Consider the following 26852-nt stretch of genomic DNA (forward strand, 5'->3'; position numbering starts at 1 on the left):
AGGGTTCGATCCCTGGTGGGGGAGCTAAGATCCCACATGCCTTGTGGCCAAAAATCCAAAACATAGAACAGAAGCAATACTGTAACAAATGCAATAAACACTTTAAAAATGGTCGACGTCAGAAAAAATCTTTAAAGAAAAAATTCACATAAATGAAACATAATAAAGTCCATACATTAAAAAAAAAAATAGAGCATGGGTTCGGGTCACATCGCAGCTTCCCACTTACTTACAGCTGTGTAATTCTGGGCAACTCACATAATGTCTCCTCAGACTCCTCATCTGTAACCGGAGATGGTAACCGTTCCCTACCTCAGAGCGTTGCTGTAGTCCATAAACACGGTTAAGTGCCTTGGTAAATGTTTGAGGCTCTCTGGTTATTGTGAATTAAAACACCTCAATGGCTTCTGGCCATGTGATTTATAATAGTTTGATGTTTAACCAAATGGTAAAACTATTCCATTTATCATTCCCATCTCTTTTTAACCCTTACCCTGCTTTGTTGTTTATGTTTTCTCCCAACACAGAGTGCTAGTTCCAGGAGAGTAAAGGCTTTATTTTGTTCACTGCTGAAAGCAATAGCACCCAGAAAAGTACTGTACATATGAAGCCCTCAGTAAACACTAGCTGAATGAATGGTGCAAAGTGTCACAAGGAAAAGTACACCAAAACTTTCATTATAATAAAAAAGTATAGATAAATCTTTCTCTAATGGCTTCCAGTCAAGTAACTGAAACCACCATATGCTATAATAAAAACATAAGTAATTTATTAAAATTTGAAGGCAAAAACATAATTTTAAAAGATTTAGACCTATGTTAGGTGTGATAGAGTATGGATGCTTTCTTGAAATTCACAATCAGATCCAGGAGTATCACTTTCAGAATGTTCTAGTAGATTGAGTTTACTTTTTAGTTGTCTTTGATGAAAGTCACTATTCTACTCTCTTTCTTAACAGAAATGTGTTTTTTCGAAGACTCACTTTTAATTGGTTTATTAACCAAAGAATTATTTTGCCCAATTCCTTTGCTTTTCTGCTTTACAGGTGAGTCAGAACAGGAATGCAGGTCCTTCCCAGGTTGTTTCTTAGCAGAGTAGTTTTTCGTATATTCACCTGCTTTGCTCATTTTCTCTGAAGAAGACCTGCTATTTCTAGATAATTCCTCTTCTTTTCTTTGACTTCTAGTTCCAGAAATGACATCTGCTGAAGGAGAACATGTTCTAGCAATGAAATCTTCAAAAGACTCCTGCCGCTGCTCTGTGACTGCGACCCCCAGGTTGTCTTTGGAAGTTTCTAAGGCCTTCTGAGTAGAGACTGGGACATGGAAGGAGTCGAGAGGCAAAGGAATCCCAGCATCACCTGTAATTTTCTGAAACTGGAGGGAAAGACAAAAGACAAGACAAAAATTCAGTGATGAACAAAGTCAACCATTAAAAAGTAGAGTTCAAAACTTCAGTGTTACTCTGTGATCTTATTATTAACACAGTCAATATTCAGAAGATTTCAGAGCCAGTTTTTCTCTAATTATATCTTGCCAAGTGATTCTCAGCTTAACCTAGCTATATCCAAGGCTGTGTCCGCTACATTTTCAGACTTTGGTGACTGGGGTAGTTATTACCCATTTCCTTTCCCTCACTAAAAATAAAACCCTATTCTGTAAGAAAATTAATTTCTTTGCTATCCTCCAGGCACATGTAAACAGTATATAATATAGTTTGTGACCAGACTGTGTTCTCAAGCTGTCAGTTCCCAAGACCAGTCTGAGATTGGCTGATGGGGGCTCCAAGCAAGGCTAGAGGAAAAGCTGACAGGTTTTCCCCTCCCATTCCCATAACCAGGTGATTCACTGTCATATGTTACCTATTAGCTATGTCTGGATTACTTATTTTAAAAATTATATCAGTATGTGTACCTTCATTAGTGTTCCTTCATTGTAAGCTGACTGCATACAAATAGAAACCTAGATAAAATATGAATAGAATAGACATTTATACAATTTAAAATCTGGAATATTTTCTCTAATAAGGATAGTTTGCTTTAACTCATAAATTTTCTGAAGAACTTCCAGTCTCCTTATTTACAACAATACAGTGTCATGAAATGGGCACACATTTACTAATCTCAGATTTGGAAAGGACTCCAGAATCTTCTAGCTCCTGAGCATGTGAACTACTAGAGACTGATCATTATTGTTTTCTCCCTGACTTGGTCATTTCCTTTTTGCTAATCACTCTTAGAATTATTAAGTGCTGTTCTGTCCACTTACTTGGATATTTTGCATTTGTCCTGGGGCATCCTGTTTTGATTCTGATTTTTCTTCTTCAAGTGGCTTCTTTTCTTCTTTACGTGGACTACTAACAGTAGAATTCATCTGGGGACGACCTAGTAAATGAAAATCTGACTCATCTATGCTAGCCATTGTGGCCAGCTGCCCAAGCTTTGACCAGAGGAGGAAAGGAGAAAAGACAAAGGTTATTATAATCACATAAGAGCAGTTTAGATTTCCCCAGACCTACAGTCATGAAGTACTTCTAAAATCTTAAAAGCCAACATCCTACTCCAGACTACAAGCCTCTCTCTCCCCCAAATTCTCAGCCCTTTCCAGATTCATCCTCTAGGACACATCCCATCTCCTTACCTATTACCGCTCCATTTTGAACACTGTCTGACTAGCAGCTTCAACATCTACCACGCACCTCGTCCATTACCTCTCACACCTCTATTCCCACACTTCTTTACCACCTTTCCTCCAGTTTCCAAGAATGTGTTTGTTCCTTCCTTCCCAACACCAACACCAATTCATTCACTGACAAAACACTACTCCATCAACTATCAATCTCCACTTCTGTCTTCCAGCAAAATTGCTCCCCGTTGAGAACCACTGACCTGTATCTCCCCTGCAGATTAATAATAATTTTTATGTCTAAGGCAAAAATAACTTTAATTCAAACTTATCAAACAAGCAAAGTAAATGAAAGATAGGAAAATTCTTATCCATTCCCGAATATTTGCAGTGAAAACTGCCTTCAATTTAGTCTTTACAAAAAACTACACCTACTAATTACTCTATCTACAGGTTACTCTTTTATAATGAGCTCCCCACTCTACCAAAGCAGGCTTCCCTATTTGCATTTCTTAAAAAATTTAATTCCTCATTTTAAAAAGTCAACTATATTACCTATAATTACACTAAATATGGCCACGAAAGTGATGAAAATTGCTCCAGCTCCTCAGCAAACTACCATTATAGTCGCAAAGAGAAGAACGCCATGAAGAGAAATGAACTAACCCAGGATTTTTAAGGAGATCCAAGAAAGCATGGAAATTCTGAAAAGAATTCTCAATGCTGCCCAAAACACCTTCATCATCCAGGATCATGCTTGTCAATGAGTGGGCATGAAGGGCTTCAGACAAAGAGAAATTCATATTTCTTAAGTGGGCATTTTCATGTTCCAGCTATAAAAGAAGACGGAAAATGTCTGACATGATTTTTTCTCATTGTCATCAAAAGTAGTCTTGCCTAGTTTCAAGGAACAAAACTAAAACACTCAAAATGTAATTAATCTGTAATTAACCTAACTCTCCACCAGTAAATACAGAGACCATATCACATAGTAACCAAAACCCACAGGCACCCAATAAAGTTTCCTATATAACGCTCAGGTGGTATATAAATAAACCAAAGTTACCGTTTTATTAATGATCTTTCACAAAAGATCACATTTCTAACTGGTTCAATTCATAACGGAGCCTCATTCCACATCGGAAAATTACCTGCTTTAAGTTTCTCTTAAATTGGAAAGTGAATTATAGAATCTGATCTGAACAAAACATATTACAACTCTGCTGAATGTTAAGAATTAACTTTAGTGAGCAAAATATCTAATGCTTACGTTTAAAAGTCCTAAATCATACCCAACCCAATTTATTAAATGTACGATCACCAATATTTTCTTTGGCTTCTTGAAAATATTCACCCCCGTGAACTCTTCCCCTTCCGCTCATCATCTATGCACTTAAAAGCCCCTGTAAGCTCAACTCTAGTATTTCTCAGAAAGGCCGTTAATGTTTATGATGCCCCTTTTGCCTTACATGAGCAGGTGCTCAACGTTTATTGAATGAGTGTCCGCCAATCCAATGGATGCACTTTCAAAAATTCCTCCCTACACTCACCCTGTGATAAATTATATTTAGATAGAACTTTTTAGATTATGCCCTGCTTTCATGCACATTACCTAATGTAATTCTCATGGTAAATATATATATATATATATATATATATATATATATATATATATACACACACATATATATATATGGTTTGTTTTTCTTTTTTTTTTTTTTTCCTGTACGCGGGCCTCTCACTGCTGTGGCCTCTCCCGCTGCGGAACACAGGCTCCGGACGCGCGGGCCCAGCTGCTGCACGGCACGCGGGATCCTCCCAACCGGGGCACGAACCCGCGTCCCCTTCATCGGCAGGCGGACTCCCAACTACTGCGCCACCAGGGAAGCCCCCTCATGGTATATATTTTTATCTTTCATTGCATTCTTAGAAGTTTTCCAATATCTTAAATTTATTTAAATGATTCACTTTGCTAATTCACTGCCAGGACAGTCTCATCATGTCTTTTATGTTACTGTATATACAATATATGCACAAAAAGTGCCTTCTTGAATCAAAGAATCATGAACAGGAAATATGCTAATGTCATATAAAAGCGCACACACACACACACACACACACAAAACCAGATTTTCACATTTTTAAAAACATGCTTTCTGGAATATAGATCATATGATCACTAAATACCAGTAAATGCAAAAGTCCATATGATACAACCAATTTGCAACATATTACAGTTTTAAAGCTTACAAATTATGTGTATATGGCTTAAAATCAAATCAAAATAAAACCAAAACACTCTCAAAAGCAGAAGAAGAAACTTGTTTACCTCACTGACTCATTTATCAGCCTTCAGTCTTATTACTCTTTCCTCCTTTAACTGCTTTAGGCACTCCTCCAGGTTTTCCTAAACAAACAGAGTAAATGTTATAACTAATTCGTAGTATAATAGCCAAAAGCCTTTCCAGCTATAGGACTCATCAGGATTTAGGGGCAGAGCCAGAAGTGAACTCAGATTTTAGTCTGCTACTGGTAATATCATACCATGCTAGTGAAATGAATTATCAAAATCTATCAAATTAGCATAGTAAAAATTTATTTAAATTCCACTCTTTCCAACATAAGTTTGTGGCAGCCCACCATAAAAGGCATATGCGTATAACATAGTAAGTCAGAAATAAGAAGACCAAGAAAGAAAAATTCTATTTTTATTTGTGGGTCTCTTTATAGCAGGAAGTCCTATTAATGAACATGCTTAACCTACCTGAATTGCATAATTGCAGATTCAAAAGCATGTTTTTAAAAAGTAATCACTTTTAAAGCAATTTACAGTCAAGCACTGTTCCTGGAGTTCCCTGGGTATCAAATAATCTAATCATCAAAACACTAAGAGGGGGCTTCCCTGCTGGCACAGTGGTTAAGAATCCGCCTGCCAGTGCTGGGGACACAGGTTCGAGCCCTAGGCCGGGAAGAACCCACATGCCGCGGAGCAACTAAGCCCGTGCGCCACGACTACTGAGCCTATGCTCTAGAACCCACGTGCCACAACTACTGAAGCCTGCGCGCTAGAGCCTGTGCTCCGCAATAAGGGAAGCCATCGCGCCGCAACGAAGAGTAGCCCCCGGCTCGACGCAACTGGAGAAAGCCCCCGAGCAGCAACGAAGACCCAACGCGGCCCAAAATAAATAAATAAAATAAATTTATAAAACAAAAAACCCTACGAGGAAAGAACGATCACTAACTCCATGTTATTTTACAGATGAGGGAAACAGAGGCAGAGAAGTAGAGTAAGTAGAGCAGCACAGCCAAGGTCACACCACTAAGTAGCAGAGCCACACTGTGGACTCAGGACGCTGGGTGCCATTCCTGCTCACGGAGGTGGTAGTCTTCCCATTCACCAAGGTCACGGAAATAAAATGAACACTGATAAACTCTCTTAGGAGTTTTAGGAACTAAGACACTTCGGTCCTTGAAGTGGGGACACTGCTTGCAATAGGCAGAATTCTAACAGAGCCCCTAAGACTCCTACTTACTGAAGTACACAAACCTTCCACTTATCCGATCAAACTCTAAATCTAGCTGTAGTGAAGGGATTTTGCAGACGGAATTAAGGTTCAAAATCAGTTGATTTTTTAAGATAGGGAGATTATTCTAGGTGGATATGGCCTACTCAGGCACCCCATGAAAAGGACCTGAACTCTTCCTGAATTGAAGTACAAAAGGGACAAGAAGGAGACTCTCCATTGCTGGCTCTGAAGAAGTCCAATGCTGTGGCAGGGAAGGCAAGCGAGAGGCCTCTAGGAGCTGAGACTGTCCCCCGACTGACAGGCAGCAAGGAAATGGGGACCTCTGTCCTGCAACTGCAGAATCTGAATTATGCCAACAAGCCGAAGAAGCCTGGAGGCATTCTTTCCCAGAGCCTCTGGATGCTAACACAGCCTGACTGACATCTTGATTTCAGCTCTGTGACCCACACAAACTATGGTGAACATCCAACGTTTGGGGCTCAATGTCTTACACTTACATTTCACATGCTTTAACACTCTCAGGAGGGAACTCACATGTTCCCGTGTGTCTGAGCAGGAAACCCAGTCACGCTGTGCCTGGACTTCTGACCTGCAGAACTGTGAGCTAGTCAAATAGATAGTCAGTAAGAGTGTAGTAAAAGAATTAATATTCTACTCAACCTCCAGGTTCGTGAACAAAATAAGTGACTGTCATTGTTTTAGGCCACTGTTTCGGGGTGGTTTCTTAGGCAGCGATAAACAATCAGAATACCTATACTTATGAAAACAGTACGGTATATTTATACCTTTTAACTGCTCTGAACAATCACTTAAAGAATGAGGAACTCTATTATATGCCATCATTGGGAGAGGAACTGGTATCACTTTCTGGAGAGTAGCTCTTGGTACCTAACAACAATCCTACATCAGGAGTTTACCCTAAGGAAATCAAAGATGTGGGCAAAGATTTATCTACCAACATGATGTCATAAGATTGTTTATAACCAAACCCTAGAAGAAAGCTAAGAGCCTCCAAATTGGGGCTGGTTTAAACAAAAACAGCTCACTGTCTGAAGGAATGCGCTATGAAGCCACTAAGAAAAGAATGACAACAGGTGTCAACCAGAGTTAATGAATGGGCTTCAGGAGTTCTACATTCATAATTATCTGTGCGTTTTTCCTGGGAGACGGTGCATAAGCTTAATCAAATTCTCTGATGTAGAAGAGTATTTAGTGACATGGCAAAATATTTTTGATACTTCTTTAAGACAAAAGAGCAGATTAGGTGTGTGTACATGCAGAGGTGGCCTTTATTTCCTTCAATGAGTTGTTCATTGTTTTCAAAAATTTGCTCAATGAACATATACTTTTATATTCAGATCATGTTTAAAAAACTGACAGTCTAAGAACTTCAAATTCTTTAACGTTTCATTACTAAAGCCAGCCAAGTTTTCAATGGGGAAAAGGGGAAAAAATTGCAAAATTCCTCTACTTTCAATATAATGGTTCAACAAATCTTCTAAAACCGATTTTAAGGAAATTCTAAACAAATAATCAAACAAAAAAACCCTCACCACAGTCAGAGGAAAGTAGAGTAAAACATCCTGACTGGTTCTAAATAGCACATCAAAGTGCAGTTACATGGAATAGTTTCTCCCTCTAATGGAGGGAATTAGTACACAGTATTAAATTTTTGTGAAAAACTGTGTCCTCGAGGACTTCCGGGAAGATGGCGGAAGAGTAAGACGCGGAGATCACCTTCCTCCCCACAGATACATCAGAAATACATCTATGCGTGGAACAACTCCTACGGAGCACCTACTGAACGCTGGCAGAAGACCTCAGACCTCCCAAAAGGCAAGGAACCCCCCACGTACCTGGTTAGGGCAAAAGAAAAAACTAAACAGAGACAAAAGGATAGGGACGGGTCCTGCACCAGCGGGAGAGAGCTGTGAAGGAGGAAAAGTGTCCACACACTAGGAGCCCCTTCGCGGGCGGAGACTTCGGGTGGCGGAGTGGGGGAGCTTGGGAGCCGCGGAGGAGAGCACAGCAACAGGGGTGCGAAGGGCAAAGCGGCGAGATTCCCACACAGAGGATCGGGCCGACCGGCACTCACCAGCCGAGAGGCTTGTCTGCTCACCCGCCGGGGCAGGCGGGGCTGGGAGCTAAGGCTCCGGCTTCTGTCGGAGCGCCGGGAGAGGACTGAGGTTGGCGGCGTGAACACAGCCTGCAGGGCGTTAGTGCACCACGGCTAGCCAGAAAGGAGTCCGGGGAAAAGTCTGGACCTGCCGAATAGGCAAGAGACTTTTTCTTCCCTCTTTGTTTCCTGGTGCACGAGGAGAGGGGATTAGGAACGCTGCTTGGGAGAGCTCCGGAGACGGGCGCGAGCCGCGGCTGAAAGTGCGGAGCCCAGAGACAGACATGAGACGCTAGGGCCGCTGCTGCCGCCACCAAGAAGCCTGTGTGCGGGCACAGGTCACTATCCACACCCCCTTCCGGGGAGCCTGTGCAGCCCGCCACTGCCGGGGTCCCGGGATCCAGGGACAACTCGCCCGGGAGAACGCACGGCGCGCCTCAGGCTAGCAACGTCACGTTGGCCTCTGCCGCCGCAGGCCCGCCCCACACTCCGTGACCCTCCTTACCCACCCCCTCACCCCCCCACACACACCCCCCACCCCCCGCCTGAGTGAGCCAGAGCCTCCGAATCAGCGGCTCCTTTAACCCCGTCCTGTCTGAGCAAAGAACAGACGCCCTCCGGCGACCTACAGGCACAGGCGGGGCCAAATCCGAAGCTGAGCCCCTGGGAGTTGTGAGAACAAAGAAGAGAAAGGGAAATCTCTCCCAGCAGCCTCAGAAGCAGCGGATTAAAGCTCCACAATCAACTTGATGTACCCTGCATCTGTGGAATACCTGAATAGACAACGAATCATCCCAAATTAAGGAGCCCTGTGGATGAAAGGCTCTTGGTGCTGCAGCCAGGAGTCAGTGCTGTGCCTCTGAGGTGGGAGAGCCAACTTCAGGACACTGGTCCACAAGAGGCCTCCCAGCTGCACATAATATCAAACAGCGAAAATCTCCCAGAGATCTCCATCTCAACGCCAGCACCCAGCTTCACTCAATGACCAGCAAGCTACAGTGCTGGACATCCTATGCCAAACAACTAGCAAGACAGGAACACAACCCCACCCATTAGCAGAGAGGCTCCCCAAAATCATAATAAGTCTACAGACACCCCAAAACACACCACCAGACGTGGACCTGCCCACCAGAAAGACAAGATCCAGCCTCATCCACCAGAACACAGGAACTAGTACCCTCCACCAGGAAGCCTACACAACCCACTGAACCAACCTTAGCCACTGGGGACAGACACAAAAAACAACAGGAACTACGAACCTTCAGCCTGCAAAAAGGAGACCCCAAACACAGTAAGATAAGCAAAATGAAAAGACAGAAAAACACACAGCAGATGAAGGAGCAAGATAAAAACCCATGAGACCTAACAAATGAAGAGGAAATAGGCAGTCTACCTGAAAAAGAATTCAGAATAATGATAGTAAAGATGATCCAAAATCTTGGAAATAGAATAGACAAAATGCAAGAATCAGTTAACATGGACCTAGAAGAACTAAAGATGAAACAAACAATGATGAACAACACAATAAATGAAATGAAAAGTACTCTAGATGGGATCAATAGCAGAATAACTGAGGCAGAAGAACGGATAAGTGACCTGGAAGATAAAATAGTGGAAATAACTACTGCAGAGCAGAATAAAGAAAAAAGAATGAAAAGAACTGAGGACAGTCTCAGAGACCTCTGGGACAACATTAAATGCACCAACATTCGAATTATAGGGGTTCCAGAAGAAGAAGAGAAAAAGAAAGGGACTGAGAAAATATTTGAAGAGATTATAGTTGAAAACTTCCCTAATATGGGAAAGGAAATAGTTAATCAAGTCCAGGAAGCACAGAGAGTCCCATACAGGATAAATCCAAGGAGAAATATGCCAAGACACATATTAATCAAACTGTCAAAAATTAAATACAAAGAAAACATATTAAAAGCAGCAAGGGAAAAACAACAAATAACACACAAGGGAATCCCCATAAGGTTAACAGCTGATCTTTCAGCAGAAACTCTGCAAGCCAGAAGGGAGTGGCAGGACATATTGAAAGTGTTGAAGGAGAAAAACCTGCAACCAAGATTACTCTACCCAGCAAGGATCTCATTCAGATTTGATGGAGAAATTAAAACCTTTAGAGACAAGCAAAAGCTGAGAGAGTTCAGCACCACCAAACCAGCTCTACAACAACTGCTACAGGAACTTCTCTAGGCAAGAAACACAAAAGAAGGAAAAGACCTACAATAACGAACCCAAAACAATTAAGAAAATGGGAATGGGAACACACATATCGATAATTACCTTAAATGTAAATGGACTAAATGCTCCCACCAAAAGACACAGATTGGCTGAATAGATACAAAAACAAGACGCATATATTTGCTGTCTACAAGAGACCCACTTCAGACCTAGAGACACATACAGACTGAAAGTAAGGGGATGGAAAAAGGTATTTCATGCAAATGGAAACCGAAAGAAAGCTGGAGTAGCAATTCTCATATCAGACAAAATAGACTTTAAAACAAAGACTATTAGAAGAGACAAAGAAGGACACTACATAATGATCAAGGGATCGATCCAAGAAGAAGATATAACAATTGTAAATATTTATGCACCCAACATAGGAGCACCACAATACATAAGGCAAATACTGACAGCCATAAAAGGGGAAATCGACAGTAACACATTCATAGTAGGGGACTTTAACACCCCACTTTCACCAATGGACAGATCATCCAAAATGAAAATAAATAAGGAAACACAAGCTTTAAATGATACATTAAACGAGATAGAGTTAATTGATATTTATAGGACATTCCATCCAAAAACAACAGAATACACATTTTTCTCAAGTGCTCATGGAACATTCTCCAGGATAGATCATATCTTGGGTCACAAATCAAGCCTTGGTAAATTTAAGAAAATTGAAATTGTATCAAGTATCTTTTCCGACCACAACGCTATGAGACTCGATATCAATTACAGGAAGATCTGTAAAAAATACAAACACATGGAGGCTAAACAATACACTACTTAATAACGAAGTGATCACTGAAGAAATCAAAGAGGAAATCAAAAAATACCTAGAAACAAATGACAATGGAGACACGACGACTCAAAATCTATGGGATGCAGCAAAAGCAGTTCTAAGAGGGAAGTTTATAGCAATACAATCCTACCTTAAGAAGCAGGAAACATCTCGAATAAACAACCTAACCTTGCACCTAAAGCAATTAGAGAAAGAAGAACAAAAAAACCCCAAAGTTAGCAGAAGGAAAGAAATCATAAAAATCAGATCAGAAATAAATGAAAAAGAAATGAAGGAAACGATAGCAAAGATCAATAAAACTAAAAGCTGGTTCTCTGAAAGGATAAACAAAATTGATAAACCATTAGCCAGACTCATCAAGAAAAAAAGGGAGAAGACTCAAATCAATAGAATTAGAAATGAAAAAGGAGAAGTAACAACTGACACTGCAGAAGTACAAAGGATCATGAGAGATTACTACAAGCAACTCTATGCCAATAAAATGGACAACCTGGAAGAAATGGACAAATTCTTAGAAAGGCACAACCTGCCAAGACTGAATCAGGAAGAAATAGAAAATATGAACAGACCAATCACAAGCACTGAAATTGAAACTGTGATTAAAAATCTTCCAACAAGCAAAAGCCCAGGACCAGATGGCTTCACAGGCGAATTCTATCAAACATTTAGAGAAGAGCTATCACCTATCCTTCTCAGACTCTTCCAAAATATAGCAGAGGGAGGAACACTCCCCAACTCATTCTACGAGGCCACCATCACCCTGATACCAAAACCAGACAAGGCTGTCACAAAGAAAGAAAACTACAGGCCAATATCACTGATGAACATAGATGCAAAAATCCTCAACAAAATACTAGCAAACAGAATCCAACAGCACATTAAAAGGATCATACACCATGATCAAGTGGGGTTTATTCCAGGAATGCAAGGATTCTTCAATATACGCAAATCAATCAACGTGATACACCATATTAACAAATTGAAGGAGAAAAACCATATGATCATCTCAATAGATGCAGAGAAAGCTTTTGACAAAATTCAACACCCATTTATGATAAAAACCCTGCAGAAAGTAGGCATAGAGGGAACTTTCCTCAACATAATAAAGGCCATATATGACAAACCCACAGCCAACATCTTCCTCAATGGTGAAAAACTGAAAGCATTTCCACTAAGATCAGGAACAAGACAAGGTTGCCCACTCTCACCACTCTTATTCAACATAGTTTTGGAAGTTTTAGCCACAGCAATCAGAGAAGAAAAGGAAATAAAAGGAATCCAAATCGGAAAAGAAGAAGTAAAGCTGTCACTGTTTGCAGATGACATGATACTATACATAGAGAATCCTAAAGATGCTACCAGAAAACTACTAGAGCTGATCAATGAATTTGGTAAAGTAGCAGGATACAAAATTAATGCACAGAAATCTCTGGCATTCCTATACACTAAGGATGAAAAGTCTGAAAGTGAAATCAAGAAAACACTCCCATTTACCATTGCAACAAAAAGAATAAAATATCTAGGAATAAACCTACCTAAGGAGACAAAAGACCTGTATGCAGAAAATTATAAGACACTGATGAAAGAAATTAAAGATGATACAAATAGATGGAAAGATATACCATGTTCTTGGATTGGAAGAATCAACATTGTGAAAATGACTCTACTACCCAAAGCAATCTACAGATTCAATGCAATCCCTATCAAACTACCACTGGCATTTTTCACAGAACTAGAACAAAAAATCTCACAATTTGTATGGAAACACAAAAGACCCCGAATAGCCAAAGCAATTTTGAGAACGAAAAATGGAGCTGGAGGAATCAGGCTTCCTGACTTCAGACTATACTACAAAGCTACAGTAATCAAGACAGTATGGTACTGGCACAAAAACAGAAATATAGATCAATGGAACAGGATAGAAAGCCCAGAGATAAACCCACGCACATATGGTCACCTTATCTTTGACAAAGGAGGCAGGAATGTACAGTGGAGAAAGGACAGCCTATTCAATAACTGGTGCTGGGAAAACTGGACAGCTACATGTAAAAGTATGAGATTAGATCACTCCCTAACACCATACACAAAAATAAGCTCAAAATGGATTAAAGACCTAAATGTAAGGCCAGAAACTATCAAACTCTTAGAGGAAAACATAGGCAGGACACTCTATGACATAAATCACAGCAAGGTCCTTTTTGACCCACCTCCTAGAGAAATGGAAATAAAAACAAAAGTAAACAAATGGGACCTAATGAAACTTCAAAGCTTTTGTGCAGCAAAGGAAACCATAAAGAAGACCAAAAGACAACCCTCAGAATGGGAGAAAATATTTGCAAATGAAGCAACTGACAAAGGATTAATCTCCAAAATTTATAAGCAGCTCATGCAGCTCAATAACAAAAAAACAAACAACCCAATCCAAAAATGGGCAGAAGACCTAAATAGACATTTCTCCAAAGAAGATATACAGAGTGCCAACAAACACACGAAAGAATGCTCAACATCACTAATCATTAGAGAAATGCAAATCAAAACTACAATGAGATATCATCTCACACCAGTCAGAATGGCCATCATCAAAAAATCTAGAAACAATAAATGCTGGAGAGGGTGTGGAGAAAAGGGAACCCTCTTACCCTGTTGGTGGGAATGTAAATTGATACAGCCACTGTGGAGAACAGTATGGATGTTCCTTAAAAAACTACAAATAGAACTACCATATGACCCAGCAATCCCACTACTGGGCATATACCCTGAGAAAACCATAATTCAAAAAGAGCCATGTACCAAAATGTTCATTGCAGCTCTATTTACAATAGCCCAGAGATGGAAACAACCTAAGTGTCCATCATCAGATGAATGGATAAAGAAGATGTGGCACATATATACAATGGAATATTACTCAGCCATAAAAAGAAACGAAATTGAGCTATTTGTAATGAGGTGGATAGACCTAGAGTCTGTCATACAGAGTGAAGTAAGTCAGAAAGAGAGAGACAAATACCGTATGCTAACACATATATATGGAATTTAAGAAAAAAAAATGTCATGAAAAACCTAGAGGTGAAACAGGAATAAAGACACAGCCTTACTAGAGGATGGACTTGAGGCTATGGGGAGGGGGAAGGGTAAACGGTGACAAAGCGAGAAAGAGGCATGGACATATATACACTACCAAACGTAAGGTAGATAGCTAGTGGGAAGCAGCCGCATAGCACAGGGAGATCAGCTCGGTGCTTTGTGACCGCCTGGAGGGGTGGGAGGGAGGGAGACGCAAGCGGGAAGAGAGATGGGAACATATGTATATATATAACTGATTCATTTTGTTGTGAAGCTGAAACTAACATACCATTGTATAGCAATTATACTCCAATAAAGATGTTAAAATGAAAAAAAAAAGAAAGAAAAACTGTGTCCTCTTACTATAAAGTATTCATAATTCATGTCCCTTACATGGAAATATGGAACCAAAAAAGTTAGAAAGTAAAATTGCTTGATATTCTATTACTTAAGTAAGACTAATGATAAGGCTTTGGAATAATTTTCCTTCCTGTCATCTGCTCTCCTTCCTCCCTTCTGTACACCGGCTAGGGTGATTTTTCTGGGACAAAGCTCCCATCGTATTGGATATCAAATTTTATGTTCACCTTTTCTCCATTTAACATTGAAATCAATCATTTCTCATATAATCAGGGGATTCATAACCTTGATTTTTTTGTGTGGGCTACAAAATATTCCACTGAGTGGTTTTACTGGTTAACCATTTTACACATTTAAATTCTTTCCAACTTTTCAATATTATCAGACAAAATAACCGTTTTTATGCATGAAGGCTTTTTTCCATATTGAGAATAACGTTCTTGCAATAAATCCATAAAAATGAGTTTCACGTCAAAGCAAATGAACATTTTTAAGGCTCTGAGATACCTATCTCCAAACTTCTTTCCAAAAGATGTCTGAGATTTTATACTGCCATCCATCAGCGATGTATCACTTGGTATATAACCTCTACTATAACTGTTGGCTTATTTCCTCACTTAGAGTGCAAGTTATCTGAAGATAGGGGGTGTATTTTATTAAGTGTTTATTCCCAGCACCTGTGCCTAGCACAACGTAGACGGTCAATAAATAATTGCTTAATAAGGAAAATCCCTGCCAATACAAGATGTACGTGTGTGAAAGACAGACTGTGTGCTTTTCTCTAACTGGATAGATGAAAACTTGTCATCTTCTTTAATGTGCAATTTTTTTGCTTATAATTAGTAATTAAATTTCTCTTTTAGATTGTATTGTAAAAATTCAGACTCTGAGGCAAATGGGCCTGGCACTACCCATTAGCTATATAACCTTGGACAAGTTCTATAACTCTAGGCCTCAACTTCCTCATCTATAAAATGGAGATAAGCTCCCACATCACAGAGCTCTTGTGAGGGTTACATGCGTTAAAACACATATAAAATTAGAAGAGTGCTTGGTACACAGCATATGTTCAGTTAAGGCTGAATGAATGAACATGTGAACGCAAGCAGCAGTGAAGGGCTTAAAATGAAATAGTCTCATCCCACTCCCACATCCAGCAGTCAAGAAGCGACCGATTCTTTACTCAGGCTTTTAATTGTAAAATACGATAATGTGTACTGAGAAGTGCTCAGGACAAAATTGTCAATGTGACAAATAAAAAAAGAATACTTACATAACCACTACTCGAATCTGAAAGTATTGATACTTGTCAGCATCTCAAAACCGCCCCCCCATATCCTTTTCTCATCACAATCTCCTTTCCTCTTTCAGGTTAAACACCATCCTCACTTCTTGACAATCCTTTCCTTTAACCTGCATGCATCCCTAACAAAAGAGTTTAGTTTTGTCAACATCTACCTTTATGTAGAGGATCATAGTATATGAAGTCTTTTCTATCTTATTTCTTTCTCTCAACATTGGTTTAAAAAATTCATCCACATTGCAGCCTGTAGCTCTAGTTCATTCAATTTTATTGCTGGATAGTTTTCCCACTGTACGAATACACAAAATTTATTTAATTTTTGACTCTTAATAGACATTTGGTTTGTTTTCAGTTTGTGCTAATGCAAATCATGGACAGGAATCCTGCTGTACCGGTTATTCCGGTGCATTTACACAGGGCGGGGGTGAGGGCTGCTGGCTCACAGGCTATTTATATACCTTCAGTTGATGGAGAGTGCTAAATGCTTTCCAAAGTAGTTGTGTCGATTTATACTCCAGTATAAGCAGGGTAGAAGATTCCCATAGTACTCCAGGTCTACAATACCTGATACTACCACACTTTATTTATGTATTTGTCAAACTGATTGGCATGTAGTTTCATTGGTTTTGACTCACTTTTCTCATATTACTTAATGAAGTCGTACACTTTTCTCTGTTTACTGGCTGTTTGGATTTCCTTTTGTATGACGTTTACGTCAACTATTGTTATTTTTTATTATTTTTAAATTATTACTTATTTATTTTTGGCTGTGTTGGGTCTTTGTTGCTGCGTGCAGGTTTTCTCTAGTTGCGGCGAGCAGAGGCTACTCTTCATTGCAGTGGCTTCTCTTGTTAATAGTAACATGTGGGATCTCCCAGATGCAACCTCTCTAACATATTGCTATCACATTTTCCACTGTGTCTTTCTTTTTCATATACTGAGAAATTTTTAAAATTCCTCCTGAATTTATTTCAGCAACCTTATTTTCATTTTCAAGAGACCTCTCTTGCTTTCTGACCATTCTCTTTTTAATTAACACCCTAGTCTTATTTTATAGTTGCTAGCTCGTTTTAAACCTCTCTCAGGATACTAATTAGGGATTTTTCTTAAATTATTTTGTTCCCTAAATTGTCCCTGGTCCTACCAGGATATGTTTTCACTCTTTTTTCCCCCTCTCTCATGTTGTAAGCTTTACTCAACTATCAGGCAAATGACAGTTATTTTCTATTTAAGAATGAGTGCAGAAAGCTCCCTGAAGTCAATGACTGATTGGTTTCTTATGCAGGAAAAAGCGGGGAGTAACTGCAATAGGATCTCCCCCAAACACAATTTTCTAGGGTGTAAAAACTCACACTAGCTGCCCTAGTTCTCGCCAGTTTCACTGTTTTCAAAATGAAATCATCTCATTTCAGGAGTGTGAGGGTGGGGCTGGGAGTCCACTCCTCCAAACACAACCCTTCAATGAGCTCCCCTATTTCAGTCACACTTTTAACTAACTCCACCCTCTCTCCTACATGCCCATCTGAGCATGGGGCTACTTCTGCAGGTGGGGTCAGAATCCTCCTCAGTTGCAGGTGGTCGCTGTGCATATTCTAGGTGATGCTTTTCCTCTGTTCTACTGCTTCAGTTTCACACTCTTCCACTTGTCTTCCGTCTTTCAAAACTATGTTGAAATCTCTTGATTGTTGTGGGCTCATATACTTAAACACTTTGATACCATCATTGTAGTGTCTCGTCAAAGGGAGAAGAGCTAAAAGGGTTCTCAGTGCCTTCTGAATCTGCTATTCTGTGGTCCCAGTGTTTAAACTTCTTGGTCTTCCCCAGTGTCTATCATTGCTTTTAGAAATACAATCTCCTGGTCTACTCGTGGAGGAAATGAATACAACACATCTAAAATGACAAGCAATGCGGGTAGATGCTCTAGGGTCTTCTCATACTCTGCCATTTACTAATAAACCACTACATGCTACAAATTGTAGGTGCTCATTTATAAAACGAAAGGGGGTAACTCTACATGAACTATAGATTTCTCCTACTCTAACATTTCATAATTTTCTAAGTTCTTTTCTTAAAATTTCTCTATATTATCATTAATTTTAATTAAAAAAATAAAAATCTAACTTTCTCTTTTGAAAATCAAAGAGTTAATTCCCATAGCCCTACAATAATGGGATAATTAGTTCTGAAACCGGTCAAGTTTCATACGAAAAGAAAATCATATTAAATAATTTTTAAAAATTAAACATGGACTTTGTAGCACAAAGACAAGGTCCCCCCCAAATGGTGTTCCTTTATTTACTAGAAATGTTCAGCTCTGCATTAAAGTTGAAATAAAATAAATATATTATTTTTGAGGTGCAAAAATTTCTTATGAAAATCAATTTTTCTTTTCTGTCCATACAAACAAAAGTATGGAATGACATTAGAGGTCAGGTTTGTTTGGTAATATAATGTAGCTTCTTGATATTTTTTATTTGAGGAAAGGAGAATATCAAAATCAAAACTTTTTTCAACTTTACTTTTATTTAAAATGAGGCCATATTTTCCTCTTATTAAAACAGAGTTCAACTAGAACTGTCAATTTTCTCATCTGTAAAACAAGAACCCTGAATCAGCTGACTAGATTCATTCAGAACTCAATTTCTTTATCTTATGATCACTGCGGTTCTCCCTAAATCTAATATACTAAGGTTCTAAGGAAAGGAAAATATATTACTAACGACGTGTTTTGATTTTTATTTCTTAGAGTTCAAATGTCCACCATTCACCTTGGTCTAAGCTTAAGGAACCATTCAAGGGGATACAATGAAGATGGGAGGAGAAAACAGAACCCTCACATAAGCTGTGGCGTGTTGCAATCAGGCTGCTGTTTGAAAAATAATCTGCTCTATAGCTTTAAAGTGATAACTTTGTACCTGCAATGCTTCTTGTTTCAAACTGATTTTCTCTGGCTCTTCCTGAACACTTTCTGAGGAATCATCAACCTCTTCGATTTCTGAGGAGGAAGGACTCTCTACTGTCACAGTCACAGGAAATTCTGATGGACCTGAGTGTCACAAGAAGAAGACAGGAAACCACAGAGTTGTTAAACTAAAGTGCAAAGAAAGAAGACAAGATTGTATAAAAGACAACACAAGCCAGATACCAAATATCCAAATATTAGAGGACATTTAACAAAAGTGATCTGAGGTATCATTATTTATAAACGTCTCTCACTGCTCCATGGTCTAAAAGAGGCAATGACTAAGTAAAATTACAGGAACTTATCTTTGCTATGTTACTGTACAGACCTCTGTTGTACATGGTTAGGATTAGTAATGGGAATTGCCCATATTATTTTATTAAGTTTCTTTCACAGAAGCCAAGTGAAGATCCAAGGTAGACATTTTTTCTCAGATCAACTTTATACTGCAAATGAAAAATTTATTCTTCACCATCAGACACAAACAGTCTGGAAGAAAATGTAGTTTTACAGAGGAAAATACATCAGTAAAGGGACTGATAAAGAATCAGAAGAATAATCAGAAAGTCAACATATCTAAGCTGGGAATAATAGATGTTAGAATTTATAAAAGTAAATCACATACACATACATAACTAAAACTAACCCATCAGAAATTTCATCTTCTCATCACCCTTAAGCCAAAACTAGCGTAACAGTAATACAATTCTCCCATCAAGATTCACTGCCACTGCAATGCTGTTCAACTGGACATTTCCAATCATTTAAAACCTGACCTGGCCACAACCCCACAAAAGTCTACAGATCATAAAGAAGTGTGCTGGGATTATATAACCACGCAGAAGACAAGTCACTAGGACATCATTTTGACAACAAGCAGCAAACCCTGCAGCATAGGAAAACCCTAACAGGAGAACACGGTACACACCCCTCTCTCTGGGCATGCAAGGGCAGGACTGACACCCAAGATGCTCTTCTCTCAACCTCAGCAGTGGTGCCTTTCACAGACCAACTATGCAGTCTCCCAGAACCACTGGGAAGGAGAATCTGATACTCACAGTATTAGCTTGCCATGAGGCCATAATCTAGGGAATGTGTGTGGCCTTGGTGAGAGAGCAGAGGTTTGGGAGATGTTGCTTTATATTGGCTTTCAGATCAGGAGTTTGTACACATAGCCTGCAAACAACGTTTCTTGCAAACATATGAACGTTCTTGAGTATGAGAGCTCCATGTGAGGGGTCAGAAATGGCAGTCAAGTTCGTTTCACGGGTAACAGCTGATTTGCCTACTGGACAACAGGCTTCCTTGTTTACAGACAACCACAAGGCTGCCAGTTGTGTGCCAAATCCACACAACTACACCGTTGCATTGGGAGAGCGACCAAACATGTCTTACATGATTTATTTCAGAGAGGGAAATGCTTCTTGTAAGACTCTGTCCGTTTAAAAAGCAAGAATGACCATCTACCTTTCCCAGTTCAAGCCCTATATATCATAATATGATCGCTAAACACCAGCAACTGATTACATACATCACGAGCTTTGATGAATGGAAAGCCCCTAAAAAGATATCAACAAAACAAAGTTAGATCTTGATGTAAATACATCACCAGTTAAACCCAGTTAATACAACTATTTAGTATTATGTACAGTATCCATATAGAATTGTGTATGAAAATAAATAAGCTCAAAACAAGGACCTGGAGGGCTCTGCTATGGAGAAAACTGAACAGAATTCAGCCGACTGGCTTGGTAATAACTCTCTGAACTGCTGAGAGGCCCCTTCAGTTCCTATGTTCAGGATGCTTGAGATTTCAGTCTCACTTCTTTAAATGGTGATATTAATCGTTCTCTAATTTACCACCCTGTATGAGGAGGATGGACCTCAGATTAAGTGTCTCAGGAAGAAGATAGGAAACCACAGAGTTGTTAAAGTGCAAAGACTGGGGATTCAACACTATAGTTTATGCAACAGCAATTCACATCCCCATTTGGTCATATTCTTTCTACAAAACAAAAGATGCACTCACATGTATTAAAAGACAAAAATTAACTGCCATCTGTATCAATATGTTAATGTGCTTCAATCACATATGTTTTCATGAAAGTTTAAACATAAAATCACCTTTAAGATCTTGGCCATGTAATCTGCTCCCTGCCATGTCAAATTATACCCCGTGAAGTTTACTGTCTTAAGAGTGATAGAGTTCTTTATACCTTGACAAGTAACTAAAAGGAAAAAAAAAAAAACCACACACACAATAAGATGAAGAGCCTATACATTTGTCAATCTTGCCTTATTTGCTTTTCTTGAGTCAATTGGAGGTTTACAGCCACATTCTTAAAATCATTAACTACAATCTTCCCAAACAGGTAACTGATGAACTGATGCATTCTAAAACTTGTCAGTAACAAAGTGTTATTCCAGTTTACAGCAACAGTTTAATTCTATTCAGTACTAAAACTGAATACACTGGATACTGCAAACTTTCTTCCCAACCACTCAGTAAAGTACTACATACTTTTGAGACAAAGGAAAAAAAAGAAAAACCTAAAGAGCGTAAGACTTCCGATTTTCATTTCCAATAATACATGCCAATCTTGATGATCAATCAGCGATGTAAATGTCAACTATAAACCCAGTATTTTATTAGCTGCTATGCAGTATATTAGAGCAATAGAAGAGGGAGGACCTCAAACCCTCTGTTCCCTCAAATTGAAAGGCAGGCTTCCTTACCCCTTCAGACCACTACTGGACACAGGGAAGGCACACTAATGTTTCAGGACCCTAATCAAGAGTCACCTGCTTTGTGATTACTTCCATGACACACCCTCACCGACACCACTAAATTTGCTGCTCCTATGGGACGTTACATGTATTTCCTATTTAAACACATACCACAGTGCATTATAATTATGATTGCAGATAGATGACTTTTTTGCCTTTTTTTTTTTTTTTTTTTTGCAGTACGTGGGCCTCTCACCGTTGTGTCCCCTCCCGTTGCGGAGCACAGGCTCCGGACGCACAGGCCCAGCAGCCACGGCTCACGGGCCCAGCCACCCTGCGGCATGTGGGATCCTCCCGGACCAGGGCACGAACCCACGTCCCCTGCATCGGAAGGCAGACTCCCAACCACTGCGCCACCAGGGAAGCTCAACTTTTTTGCTCTTTACATCTTGCTATTTCCCTTCCCATAATATTTCTTGAAGAGAAACCATAAAAATATAAACAAACACAAAAAACAGAAAATATATAAAACATGTGGTTTGTGGCTTAACACAAACTTAAATAAGATTAATTCTGACAGTATCCAGCATGACAAACTTCCATGGTACAAATGAGAATGGACCAAGGTTTGAGCAGGTACAGGAGACAATTCAGGCATGAACAACACCAAGAAAAGGTACACGGAAAAAGGTAGACAGACATGGTGTGTAGGAAATCACGAGACCAGTCCGATGGGAAGAGACTTAAACAAGACTGAAACTCACTTTCTAAACCTCCATCTCCAACTGGAGAATTCACAGGACACAGGTGCACCAAAGAAGCCAATTATTCAATCCCTTTAATGGGGAGGAACAGTTTAAACTTTTTTTGGTTTCGTTTGCCCCAAAAGCACCCTAAAAGCAACTATCAAATGTTGGGAGGACACAATGAAGGCTTACCTTTGTTAACATAGTTAAGTCTCTCTCTCTCACAACTAGCCCACTTAGCTCCACATTCCTTAGCACACCCGACGCACTTACACAGCATTTATGAGCTTTACACAACTGGAAGGTCACATCTTTATTCCATATCGCAGGAACACGACTTCTGTAAACTTTATTTCTGTCACAACCTAAAGCAAAATTATTGTAAAATGAGTGATTTAAACCATACATTTTATCATCATTAAAAAGCATCTAAATAAAAACAAAAGCATCTGCTCTGTGCTAAGGATTAGAAACGACTCCTGCCCTTAAAGCCTTCATTAAAGAGGGACATGTATAAAAACTCAAAATTTCAATCACGTGAGATAAATAAACGTAACCTTTATACGCAGAGGTTCCTATGGAGGCAAAAAGTTATGTCTAAGTGATGGCTTCATGGTAACCCTGAAGTACAATCTAGAAAGATGAGGCTATGCAGAGTTGGAGTAGGAGGTGCATTAACTGCAGAGGGAACATCTGTGAAAACATACTCAAGCCTGACTCCTGCTGGGCACTGTAAATGCTGCAGGTGGGGATGACTACGGGCCAGGGGTCCAAGTACAAGTAGAGACAGAAATGAAAATAGAGATGTTGGCCGAAGCAAGCCTGGGAGAGAGCATGGCTTGTACCCCACAGGTGATGAGGCCTGGGGCTACCACTGGCTGAGTAAGGGTGCCTCCGCTGATTAGAAAAAGGCACCCCGCTGCTGAAGGACCAATTAGATTAAGGGAGTGATCACAAAAAGCTCCTCTTCTTCAGGGCAAAGAGCCCTATGAGGCTTGGCCAAACACAGTTCAGACTACACGCCTCTGTGCAGAGCACACGCTGGGCGGCTAGTATGCACTAACTCTGTGTGGGCAAGCCAGTAGCAGCATTATTTTAAGCACATCTTTTTATGGTAGAAGATCACTCAACACGAGTAGGCAGATGAACTTAGAGGAACTGAACCAGGGGCCGCAAAACCACCCAGGAGTTTCTGCCACAGTCTGGGCAAAATGTAATATGGATGAAGAAGCAAATTTAGGAGAAGGCCAAAATCTACAAGCTGGGCCCATTGGATGGAAGACATAAAGAAAGTTCAGTGAAGGAACTCTGAAGAGAATGGGCTCTACAATAAATTTTTCTTACATTCAATGTAAAATATTAGGCAAAATTAAGTACCGTGGCCTTTCAGGTCCCTTCCAGCTCTAATTTCTTTTGATTTCTAACTTACTACTCTGGTTAAGTAAAGTCCCTTCAGAGGTACAGAACACTTCTTATACCTGGATGGGATGCAAAGAATAATCTGACTTCTCTTCACCAGGGGATGAGCTGAACTGTCGCTGCAGAAGAGATAACAGATGGTGTGAACCCCAGGTCCTAGAAACGGGCCAGGCACACGATAAGTGTTCAGCTTTTCGAAAACAAATGAACAATCATTTCCTCTCCTAGATCTTCACACCCTTCCTCTGCTGGCTACTTTCTCTCAGCTTATAAACATCCTCAAATATACCCACTTAAAAAACTCTCAGACCTATGATTCTTTGGATATTCTTGTGGATAACCTAAGTCTCTACCATGCCTTCAAACACCTGTCCTCCCAAAAGCCCACATCTGTACCTTGGGCCCAGACCTGTCTACCAGGCCCCTCTAAAGCACTGAAGATGAAGTAAGATCCTCTCGCCACCCCCAATGCCTTTCTACTGTGCTCTGTATCTCTCAAAAAGATGCAGCTGTAAACTGTCACCCACGCTTGCTGCCCTCCCTTTTCTAACTGGTCACCAGGCCTCACCCATTCTCTCTCAGATCTGCAAAACCCGGTCCCACCTTTTATAACTTAAGTGGGACCCTTAGATTACAATTCACCCTGCACCCAATCAACTGCCTTCCACATGGAGGTCCAAGTGAGTCTCTAAACCAGAAATCCATTTCACTGTTCTTTGGTGTTTCCCGCAGCCTTCAGGATAAACATCCAAACTTCTGACAGGACAAACAAGGCGCCTTTCTGTTGGGCCCCACTAAGGTTTCAGTATCAACTCTCATTTCTCTCCCAAACCCTGAGTTCCAGTCCTGTACATTAGTTTTGCCATATTTTCTTGCATTTCTTAAACTTCAACACACACTGCTTTCTCCTGCCACTCCAGGAGCTTCTACATATCCTTAGAGAGGATGGCACTTCCTCCAAGAATCCTACCCTGAACTTTCCCTTCCAAGTTTCTGTGCTCTGCAAAGGGGAAAGATGGCGGGGAGGGATACATTAGGAGTTTGGCATTAACATATACACACGACTATATATAAAATCATCAACAAGGACCTACTGCATAGCACAGGGACCTCTACTCCATATCCTGTAACAAACTGTACGGGGAAAGAATCTGAAAAGGAATGGATATATGTATATCTGAATCACTTTACTGTACACCTGAAACTAACACAATATTGTAAATCAACTATCCTCCAATATAGAATAAAAATTAAATTAAAGAAAAAGAGAGATTCTGTGCTCTGTAGCAGCAGAACTCACTTCTTCCAGAGCACTGACTCCTGTGCTTGTGTTTACTTGCTGCCCAGTAGAAGGGAAGATTACCTAGGGCAGAAGCATGGTCTCCAGCAGCCCTTGGTTCTGACAACTCATTCAAGTGCCAGGATACTTTACACACATAACCTGCTTAATTAATTCTAAGAACCCACAGAAAGAGTGATTTTTAATGTCATTTTACAAGTGTGGGGATTGTAGTGCAAAAGAAACCTGTCCAGGCCACAGAGAGCATCAGCCCTGGAATTCAAACCCTAAGCTGCCTTGACACCGGTGCTCTTTCCACTATATATGATACACCTATTGAAAAAAATTTTTTTTTCCTGAGCCCTGTTTGAATGGAAAGGAAATGAAGCTGGGATATATCCATTTCCTAATCGCTTTGGTGCGTACCAGGCAAAGTCATTCAACAGACCAGGTAACATCTGTGCAACAATTAACGATGCTCCAAACTGTGCTAAGTGTTCTACTTTGTAGAGTCTAGAAGCATTAACACAGTGCATCCTTGTAACCGCCACAGAGGCTGGGTCCTGTGAAGCCCATGCTACAGATGAGAACACTGAGACCTTGAAGCCTTAAGGCACTCGGCCGGGGTCACCGAGCTGGCAGGAGTCCTAGGCCGCACGCCCCGTCCAGTGCACGCACACCCGGGCACTGGGCACCGGTTCTAGTGCCCACCCTCCACCGTTAACCATTTAAAACCCCGCTTCTCAGCGCCCACACGAGGGCCCCTGGAAGCGGGAAGTACAAACCTGTCTCGACAAGCTGTGGCTGGAAGAAGCTCTGGATACAGATCAGGGGCAGAGGGTGCTCAGGAGCGGCGCCCAGTCTACCCGCGGCGGCAGTCGGCGTTAAGTCCAGCAGGCCCTCCCTCAGGGAAGCCCGCACGGAGGGCAGAGGCACCGAGTCCTGCAGCGCGCACAGGTCCTCAGAGCGCGAGAAGGAGTCGGCCGCGCTGTCCGGGCGCAGCTTCACCGAGTGTTCACGGCCTGAGCGCGGCCTCGGGGACGCTGGCTGCAGACAGGATGCCCACACCCTCCTGTGGGTCCCGGCTCGCCTCCCGGCCCCTCGGGCGCCCACCGCCCGGCGGCTGCGGCCCCGCATCGTGCGCAGGACCGGCGTCGCAGCCAGAAGACATAGGGCCACGGGCTCCAGCTAGGCCGAGCCCTCCTTGCCGTGCTCCGGAGCCCACGCGCGGCCTGGTGTTGCGCGGGCATCAACGCCCTCCCGAGCCGCGGGGTTGCGGTTTAAGCCTCCGGGCGGGCCCGTGGGGGCGGGGCTCGAGGACTTCCGCGCGCTCGCCGTGCGTCCGCACGCAGACCCGCCTCCCTTGACGACGCGGCTTGAGGAGCAGCACGCAGACCCGCCTCCCCGGACGACGCGGCCTGAGGAGCGGTGTCGGCAGCTTCGAGACTACGGCAGCGCGAAAGGTAGGCGGTGTGGAGGGTTTGGGGTACGTTTGCTGACTGATCCAAACAAAAGTGAGACATGGTTGTATCAGCGCATTTTAAAAGTAGTTAAACTCCCGCAAAGTGTCTGTGCTCGCCCCGCCCAGGAGAGAGCGTGAACTCCGTGAGGGACACAGGAAAGGCTGAGTGAACGTCTGCCTGTGGTCCCTTATCTGGTGCACAGGTGTGTGAATTTCTGCGGAGAGCT

The 26852-nt window shown here is 41.1% G+C and overlaps 1 pseudogene across 1 annotated transcript; it reads right to left on the reverse strand.

The window, feature by feature from the left end:
- Positions 1 to 813: 813 nt before the first annotated feature.
- Positions 814 to 26300, reverse strand: LOC309819910 (centrosomal protein of 78 kDa-like; annotated as a pseudogene). Its single transcript has 11 exons — positions 25949 to 26300; positions 22658 to 22830; positions 22484 to 22555; positions 21117 to 21220; positions 20853 to 20856; positions 18946 to 19076; positions 4954 to 5031; positions 3290 to 3457; positions 2268 to 2438; positions 1914 to 1961; positions 814 to 1376 (listed from the first exon to the last, which is right to left on the reverse strand). The product of its transcript is annotated as a centrosomal protein of 78 kDa-like (transcript).
- Positions 26301 to 26852: the final 552 nt, after the last annotated feature.

Source organism: Grampus griseus, assembly GCF_964374135.1.
Source record: "Grampus griseus genome assembly, chromosome: 3".
NCBI lineage: Eukaryota > Metazoa > Chordata > Mammalia > Artiodactyla > Delphinidae > Grampus > Grampus griseus.